The following is a 9,970-nucleotide window of genomic DNA, read 5'->3' as shown; positions in this document are numbered from 1 at the left end:
CTAAAGAGTCCACGGGAAGGGCCAGCCTGGTGAGTCCAAGGACCAACGTGCTGATATGTGTACTGATGGACAGCCACGGACGTCCTGTGTTTGCTGACAGACACACACGGACACACACGGACACACACGGACAGCCACGAACGTCCTGTGTGTGCTGACGGGACACACATGAACACACACGGACAAACACTGACAGCCACAGACGTCATGTGTGTGCAGACAGACAGCCACGGACAACCACGGACGTCATGTGTGTGCTGGCAGACACCCACGAACGTCTTGTGTGTACTGAATAGACATTCCACGTGGGCCAAAATCACCCGAACAGTCCACGGGAAGGGTCAGCGTGCTGAGTCCAAGGACCAACGTGCTGATATGAGTACTGATGGACAGCCACAGACGTCCTGTGTGTGCTGACGGACACACACAGACACACACGGACAGCCACAGATGTCCTGTATGTGCTGACGGACACCCACGGATGTCCTGTGTGTGCTGATGGACACAAATGGACACACACGGACACACACGGACAGCCACAGATGTCCTGTGTGCTGACGGACTCCCACGGACATGTTGCGGCCAGCAATTCAGCAGCTGAACCAGAGGTCGATCCAACACCCTACTCAACCAGCCAAGGCGCCAACCAGGACACACGTGCACTAACAATGCCATATCTTACAAACCAGGAGGGTTTAAATCACGAGGCTAATTTGTATGCATTCTACACTCAAGAAGGAGTCCAGGCCAATTGGAATTGGGCCAAAATAATCACGGAGAAAGAAGTTATGAATTTTACAATTCAGAGGTTTCTCAACCCGTCCATCTGCGAGTACCCGACTTTAGAAGAAGATTCAAGCTCACTGAAGGAGCGGCCTGAAGCAAAACCCATCACAGAAGTCAAGAGGAGTTTATCATCTTTCCATAAAGCCCAAGATCAGGAGAAATGGCCACGGAAATTAGGAGTTATGATCAATTCCCCAGAACCGGCCAAACCGACGTCATCTATGGAAAGTCTTCAACCAATTCAACTTGGTTCGACCCAGAGCTATTTATGGGAACCAGGAGATCATCTTAACCAATCAGGAGGTATTCCAGAAGTCCTTAGCTGCACCAGAACCCAGGAGATCAGTTGGTTCAATGGAGAATCACTTAAACCCAACCGGAGCTATTTATGGAAAGATTGGACAATCTTTCGGTTTGATTCATTCCAAGCAATTCCAATCCAACCAGGAGAACCAGACGACGTCCAGACAAAACAAAGACATCCAGGAGACATTATACATGAGCCAGAAGAGTTCTACAACTTCATCCCATGCACCAGCCCACATAGGAATAAGAAGATCCCCATTATCACCAAACTGCCTTATTTGGAGTCTCTTGCATTCAAACTCCAACAACTCTTTTTCTACCAAGGCAAGGACGAGATCAGCATCTACCAAGCATTCAAGAAGGTCCCAAGAAAGCTCTTTTATCCCCTTAAACCGTCCAGATTCAAGCAAATCAAGTTTCTTCACTTGGAGCCAAAATCCTACAAAAGGCTCCAACGGCTAGTTTCCGATTTCTTTCTTAGTTTAGATTTGTTTCCTTTCTTTTCTTTTGTGAACGTTTAGAGTCTTGTATCTGAGCATTATATAAGCTCATTGTCGTCCATTGTAGAGAGGACCCTCAATCACCAAGTTAATAAAAAGTTTATTCAGTTTTTATCAAAGATTGTTCTTTGTATAAAATATCGGTCTTTAGGATTCAAAGAGAGATTCTTTGTTGTTCTATTGATTTCGTGAGTCTAGTTTGTTTGTGCAAATCAAACAAGCTCAGTACACAGATTGAGAGAGTCAATCAATTCGTTCCATCCTTCATCAGATTGAGAGATTCAATCAAAACCTCATCCGCAAATCCACTTCAATCCATCATCTGATCCAGCTTGAGAGAGACATCAGTCCAGCAAGCAAGATCCCACCTTCACGCCATCTCCATACCCTGTTCTTGTTGAGAGAGACATCAGTCCAGCAACTTGAATCCATCAGCCATCTCTATCCTTCTCTTATTTTGTTTCATTTTGCATCATATAGTTCTAGATTTTCCTTTCAATATAAAAACCCATAAAAAGTCATATTTGCTTCTGTTCTTCCTTTATCATTTAGTTTTCTTTCTGTTCATCATTTTGATTCATAAAAACTCATAAAAATAACTCTCTTTTGTTTCAGGAACCAGATCGGCCATCTCCCTCTCCATCGCGTCCGTCTAGCCACTCCATAGCCGTCCGTCCGTCCTGTCCAGTCCGAGTTCTTGAACCTCAGTCCGTCCAATTGAGTAGCCTGAATCCCAGCCTGCAACATTTGGTATCAGAGCTTAAGCTCCTGACTCAGGTGATATCTATCCTTGCATCTCATACTTGCTTGCATTTGTTTTTCCATTCATAAACCGAAAATCCATAAAAACTGTTTCTTTTTGTTTCAAGTTTTGTTTCTGCATATTTTTGTTCTTGCTGTTCATCATACTTTAAAGCCACGAAAAAGAAAAGAAAAAGTTTTGTTTGATTCATTTAAAAATCGAAAATCCCAAAAGAAAGTGTTTGCATTCATTAGTTTCCATAAAAGAAAATTCCATAAAAATTTCTGTTTTGAATTTGATTCCTTTTCATTTGCATTCATAAATTCAAAAGCCAAAAGAAATCATCCTAGTTATTGTTTCATACCATTTCTACTTGTCCATTTCGTGATTGCATCAGAAAAGAAAAAGAAAATATTTTTAAGCTTTAGTTTATATCATTTGCATATTTAATTGTTGCATTTCATCCAAAGAAAATTCAAAAAAAAATTCAGCATTAGTTTGCTTTCCATATTTTCTTTTCATTTGTGTTAATTGTCATTTATTACTGTTTCATTTCGAGATTTGCATTAAGAAAACCAAAAGAAAAATCATTTTTCATAATTTATTTCATTTCGGTTCAACATTGCATATTTTCTCGGTTTAGTTTTAATTAGCTTGCATTTTGGTTCTTATTCTGATCCGACCATAAATTCTCTATTCTTCACTTGATCTTTGTGATTGCTTGCAGGAAGAAATGGAAGAATTAGCACAAAGCCAAGCCTTATTGGCCTCTCAAAAACAGCTATTGGCTGCTATGAAGGGTGTACAAGATCAGATTTCTCAGCTGGAGAAAAGAAACAAGGCACAAGGCCAACGACCACAGCAAGGAAAAAGAAGATTTGGAGATGCACCAGAGGATGGCTATGTTGAGCCTAAGCCACCAGATCCTTCATGGATCACCCCACACCATACTTCTTCAACTCATAAACACTTAACTCATTCTTATCTTTATTTTAAACCTGTTAATGAAGTTAATATTTATTCTTTTTCAGGAAGCAGTTGGCCAGATGACTATCTCTCATGGGAAAGAACCATGGATGATTGGTTTTCATGCCATGGCGTGCCAAAGAAAGAAAAGCTGAGCCATGCCATCAAACAACTCAACGGAAGTGCATACAAATGGTGGAAAGGTGTAGATGGTGCAAGATGGAAGAGTCAAAGAGAGGCTATCAAAACGTGGGAAGATCTTAAAGAGGCCATGATCAGGATGTATGTATCCTCACTTCCAACACCAGAGATTAGAGAAAGGTACCCAAGGAGGTTTTCAAGCCATGGGTCCAAAGAGGCAAAGAGAGTGGTGCCACAACAAGGCCATAGAAGCTTGATCCATCAAGAACAGATTCGGCCAAACCAGGGGCACACAGTTCTATATGATCAGTCCCAACCTTATGAGGTCCCAAAGACCATGGAGAGAAAGAACTTTGTCAGCCAAGACACGTTGGCCAGACACAAAGAAAAATCAGACAAACCTATTTTTCAAGAAAAGGCCAAGGTAAGTCCTATACTTGATAAATTTGTTTATAAATCATCTCCGACTGGTATGAGTCACTTGTCTTTGTCCAAGGATGTTAAGACAGGTCCTAAGGTCCAGAAAGACACGAACTCCACATCCTTGTTGAGATCCAAAGTTTTCCATGATTTAAGTCCAAGAGACAAGGAGATTTTAAACCCAAAGGAAGAAGCGCCATCAAGCCAAGGTAAATCTTCTAAATCTGAGGATTTAAAATATCAGACATGTTATAGATGTCATAAGAAAGGACACTATGCTGTAGTTTGTCCTACTAAGCAAGTATTGATAGAAACATCACTTGAAAAGAAAACAGATTTATCTATGAAGAGTGATAGTTTTATTCAATCTGATTTGTTGGTTCCAAATTCTTGTGTAATGCACTTGTCTTTGTCAAAAGGTGTTTTAACAGGAATTAAAGAGCATGAATTCAAAGGAGAGGAGCCACCAGGCGCCACACCAGTGATGAACCAGGAGAAGGTTCAAGACACAATGCAGTCCATGTTGCTTAAAGAAGCAAAACCAGTAAATAAAGTATCAAACCAAGGTAAGTGTCAAACACCACCTAGAGAAACTGGTATTGACGTGTGTGTTCTTGATGTAGAGAGTAAAAATGAAAGCTATTTGCTTCCTGAAGTTCTAAAGAAAGAACCAGACCATAAGCCCAGCCATGAACCACCTCACAAGTGGAAGTCTAGTGTTGAACAATGTGTTCAAATGCCAAGGCACAGGGGGGGTAACCGTACCTGAACCGAAGCTCAGCCAGATAAGCAACAACTGCCACAACTGCCTCAATGGAGCTACCCGCGACCAAGGGTCATTCAAAGAAGTGCATCTAAACAACCATAAGGAGTTTTGGCATGAAACAAATTTTCACAGAAGGCCAGCTAAACCATTCATCACTGGAGCTTGGAATTACAAGAAAATCTTCACGGAGGAAGAAGTTATGAATTTTATAAGTTGGAGGTTTCCCAGCCCGTTCAGTTGCGAGTATCAGCCTTTAGAAGAGGATTTCAACCCAACCATGAAGCGGCCTTCTCCAGATTCAAGCATTGGCTTCAAGAGTAGTGTCTTAGCTTTCCAGGAAGCCCGAAATCAGAAGAATTGGTCAAAGGAAAACCAAGATGCAATCAATTTCCTAAAACCGGCCAAACCGACATCAATTTGGGAAAGTTTCCAACCAACTCGATTTGGTCTGACCCAAGCCTATCCATGGAAACCAGGAGATACTCTAGACCATTCAGAAGACACCCAAGACGTCCATAGATGCACCAGCACCCAGAGGATCAGGCGGATTCTCCTTACCATCTACTTTCCATATCCGGCCACACCATATGCATTCAAGGAAAGTTGTCTCCACTTAATGAGCAAGGACCAACGGCTCTATTCCTTTGAACCAGAAGAAACCAAGATCCTTAAGAGTTTAATCAGCAGCCAGAGACTCCTATTTCGTGGATACTTCTCCAAGATATCAAGATACAAGATCAGTCTACTCCAAAGGCAACAAATCAGCCTAACGGCTAGTTCTCATGGAGCCATCAAAGCCATTGACTCCAAACATTTTATTTCGATTTATTTTCTTTCCTTAGTTCATTTTCAGACTGTTAGAGAGTTATTGGACGAGCCTATAAAGCTCTAGTCTTTGTTTCATTGTAAAGCACCCTTGATCATTTTTAAAGTAATAAGAAATCGTTTTCTTTTAAACAAAGTTGTGTATTCTTTGTTGTTATTTCTCTAGTTCTTTGTGTGTGATTCACTAAGTCCTAAAGAAGCCACGTCCAGGGAGCCTTGTGTGATTCAAGACCATCTGTTCGTCCATTGATTGAGAGAGTCAATCTATATCCATCTATCCATTCCATCCATCGATCCAGCTTGGAAGAGATTCATATCAAGCAAGCCGGATTCCATCCTCAGTCCTTTCTCCATCCACTGATCCTTGTTGAGAGAGACACACGTCCAGCAACAAAGATCCCATCATCCATCTTTCTATCCTTCTTATTTGAATTGTTTTCATTTTTGCATATCATTTAGTTTTGAATCTTAAAAGAAAATCCATAAGAATCATATTTGCTTCAGTTTATCATTTCTTATATAGTTTATTTTCTGTTCTTCATATAGAAATCATAAAACTCATAAAAAGGTTCATCCTTGTTTCAGGTATAAACTGGCCGTCCCATTCCTCCATCGCAGCCGTCTAGCCGATCTTCCGTCTGTCCGTCCGTCCGATCTGTCCAAGCCGAACCAAAACCAAACCTCAGTCAAGCCATCCGTGTAGTCTGAATCCCAGCCTGCAACATTTTGGTATCAGAGCCCAAGCTCCTGAATCTGGTGATATCTATCCTTGCATCATATCTTATTGCATTTGTTCACCATTTAAAATCAATTAAAAAAAAAATATTCATAGTGTTGACATTTTCTGTCCGATTGTGAATTGCTTGTTCTTGGTTTTAAAACCAGAGATAGGCACGAAAAGGATACCTCATTATCTTGTTTGATTCATTTAGAAAACTCAAAAAAAATTTCCCTTGTTTGCATTAAGTTGTCTAGCTCCAGTTTCCTTTTTCGGTTTATTTGCATCAAGCATAAAATCTTTTTTTTTTTCTTGTTTTGTTTCTTTTAAATTGAAAACCAAAATAAATATTTATTTCCATTGTTTTATTTTATAGATTTCGAGATTTGCTTGATAAAGTTAAAAAAAAAAAATAGGAGTTAATTTTCCATTTGTTTCAAAACTTTCAAAAAAAAAAAAACTAAGTTTCCAATTTTTTTTTGTTTCTTATTCTTCTTTCTTTTGTTAAGCCACGACTTGATACTCTTATTCTCTGTTTTTGAAAGGTACCAATAAGGGGAGACGCCATGGCAGATTACTTTGAGGAAGAGAGTTCTTATGAATCAAGCCAAGGCTCCGATCTTGATGAAACCGACCAAGCTTGGTCCGATGAAGAGGATGGCTGTGATGGGTCATGTTCTGATGATAACTACTCTATGTCAGAGTATGGAGACGACCCTGCTGAAGCATATCCTGAACCAGAGCCACCTGATTACTCACATGGAGATACCAGCTACCAAGGAGAGTATGAGGGAGAAACTGAATCAAATATCAGTTTCAATAAAGGAGATGAATGCCATGGAGAAGAGACAGAAGGTGATGATCCTGAAGCTGACCAGGAAGGCTCATGGCAAGAGGAAGCTGATTCTGAAATCAGTTTAGAAGAGGCAAATGAGCATGAGGAAAATTTCTCTAAAACCGAAGAAGTCTATGAAGATGTTGATGGAGGAGAAGCAAGTTTCCAATCTGTTAAAGAAGAAGTTGGAGACGAGTCTCATGCTGAAGGCATACCCTGGTGTGAAGTACCTTACTCTGACCAGGAGGATGAGTACCAAGACGAAACTGGCTCACAAACCAGTGTAGGAAACTCTGAGGAAAACTATGGAGGAAAGCCAGACTCTCAACAAGACATTGCTGAAGAGGAAGAGGCCTTAAGTGAGGCTGGAAGAAATGATGATCAACCTGGTTACGTCATCTTTGCAGGCCATCATCAAGGACCAGAAGCATACTTGTGCTGGGAGAAAGATATGGAACATTGGTTTGATTCTAATCAAGTCCATGAAGAGGATAAGACAGCCATTGCCGAAGACACTCTCACTGAAGATGCCTTTAGAAAGTGGGAACAAGATGCTTATTGGCGACTTGCCTATGATGAACCAGAAGCTACTTGGCAAGAAATGAAAGAACTCTTGTATGAAGAATATGTGAAAGGAGCTGGAGATGAGCTGTTGAATCAGATACGGGTCTATACTAATCTTGAACCAAGGCGGCTGATATTGGCAAAAAGGCCAAATCGAAAGGCTAAGCTCAAAAATGCTCACGACCTAAAGCTACACCAGGAGTCTACACTCATCATCAAGGGAGCAACCGAGCATACAACAGCAGCAAGGGTCAGTGGCGTGCAAGGAGTTCCAACTCCACAAGCCAAAACTCGAGAGCTAAGTACAAAGCCATTGCCTAAGTTCCATGAGAAGAAGAAACCAAGTAAGTCTTCTAAATCTTCAAAACCAGTAGAATTCATTTGCTATAGGTGTCATGAGAAAGGCCACTTTGCTGTAACATGTCCAACTAGGCTAGTAGTGACTTCTAATTCACTAGAAGTTAACTTGGATTCAACTAGTGAAGTTATATCTCACTTAGTATGTAAATTTTCTACTTCTGGTATAATGCACTTGTCTTGCCCAAAGGCTGATTATGCAGGTCTAAATAAGGACCAGGAGGACGTGGTTTCAAGGTTAAAACAAGAAGAAATCATCCCTGAACCAGACCCACAAGAAGGACTTAAACCAGCCACTAGAAATCCATTGAAACTAGTAGATGTTTCGGTCCAAGCACATGAGGAGGTACAAAATAATTTAAATAAATTAGTGTGCTCTGTTTATGATTCTTCCAAGGCTACCATGATATGCTTGTCTAGTCCCAAAAGGTGTGACACAGGTACATCATTTAGCAAAGGACCTATGAAGCAAAAGAAGGTGATTTTAAAGAGAGATGACAAGGCACCACCAAAGGAGCCATCTTTGCTTAAACACCTCTCTGGAAAAGATGGCACTACGACCAGTAGCATCTTACTTCAGGAAGAACCCCCAGACCAGTCACCAAACAGACAGGCCGTGCCATTGGATGCACCAATCAAGCTTCCAAATCAGGTAAGTGCAACTATCCTTTGTTCGATAATCAATTATTTGGATATTATGCATACTGATTTATTATGCCCTGATAAGTTTGAAGAAGGACTAGGATGCTTAGAAAATTATGTAGAACATAATCCTTGTCTTAGATCCCACTTAGACAAGAAGCAAGAAAATTTTTCATCTACTGAAATTGGAACTCATCAAACCGATTTATATGTTGAATATCCCATGACTGCCATAACACACTTGTCTTTTGCCAAAGAAGTTGAGTTTATGACAGGAACAAACGCTGAAAATTCTGGAGATATTTCCAAGGCTAAGTTCACACCAGGCCGGACCAGAGGGATTATCCTATCCTATCTGTTCAAAGAAGAACCACCAGATGCACCATGCATCACTAAATCAAAATCCAACCAAGGTATGACCTTAGACTCCCAAAAGAGGATGAAAGCTGACTTGCTCTATCTTGGTGCAGGTTATACAGTTTCGAGGTCGAAACCTTTTCAAGGGGGAGGGAATGTTACAGGCACAGAAACCGTACCTGAACCGAAGCTCAGCCAGATAAGCAACAACTGCCACAACTGCCTCAATAGAGCTACCCGCGACCAAGGGTCATTCAAAGAAGTGCATCTCAACAACCATAAGGAGTTTTGGCATGAAACAAATTTTCACAGAAGGCCAGCTAAACCATTCATCACTGGAGCTTGGAATTACAAGAAAATCTTCACGGAGGAAGAAGTTATGAATTTTATAAGTTGGAGGTTTCCCAGCCCGTTCAGTTGCGAGTATCAGCCTTTAGAAGAGGATTTCAACCCAACCATGAAGCGGCCTTCTCCAGATTCAAGCATGGGCTTCAAGAGTAGTGTCTTAGCTTTCCAGGAAGCCCGAAATCAGAAGAATTGGTCAAAGGAAAACCAAGATGCAATCAATTTCCTAAAACCGGCCAAACCGACATCAATTTGGGAAAGTTTCCAACCAACTCGATTTGGTCTGACCCAAGCCTATCCATGGAAACCAGGAGATACTCTAGACCATTCAGAAGACACCCAAGACGTCCATAGATGCACCAGCACCCAGAGGATCAGGCGGATTCTCCTTACCATCTACTTTCCATATCCGGCCACACCATATGCATTCAAGGAAAGTTGTCTCCACTTAATGAGCAAGGACCAACGGCTCTATTCCTTTGAACCAGAAGAAACCAAGATCCTTAAGAGTTTAATCAGCAGCCAGAGACTCCTATTTCGTGGATACTTCTCCAAGATATCAAGATACAAGATCAGTCTACTCCAAAGGCAACAAATCAGCCTAACGGCTAGTTCTCATGGAGCCATCAAAGCCATTGACTCCAAACATTTTATTTCGATTTATTTTCTTTCCTTAGTTCATTTTCAGACTGTTAGAGAG

This window comes from Brassica napus, unplaced genomic scaffold (genome assembly GCF_020379485.1).
Source record: "Brassica napus cultivar Da-Ae unplaced genomic scaffold, Da-Ae ScsIHWf_203;HRSCAF=358, whole genome shotgun sequence".
In the NCBI taxonomy this organism is placed as follows: domain Eukaryota; kingdom Viridiplantae; phylum Streptophyta; class Magnoliopsida; order Brassicales; family Brassicaceae; genus Brassica; species Brassica napus.
Note: the sequence above shows the minus strand (reverse complement) of the source record.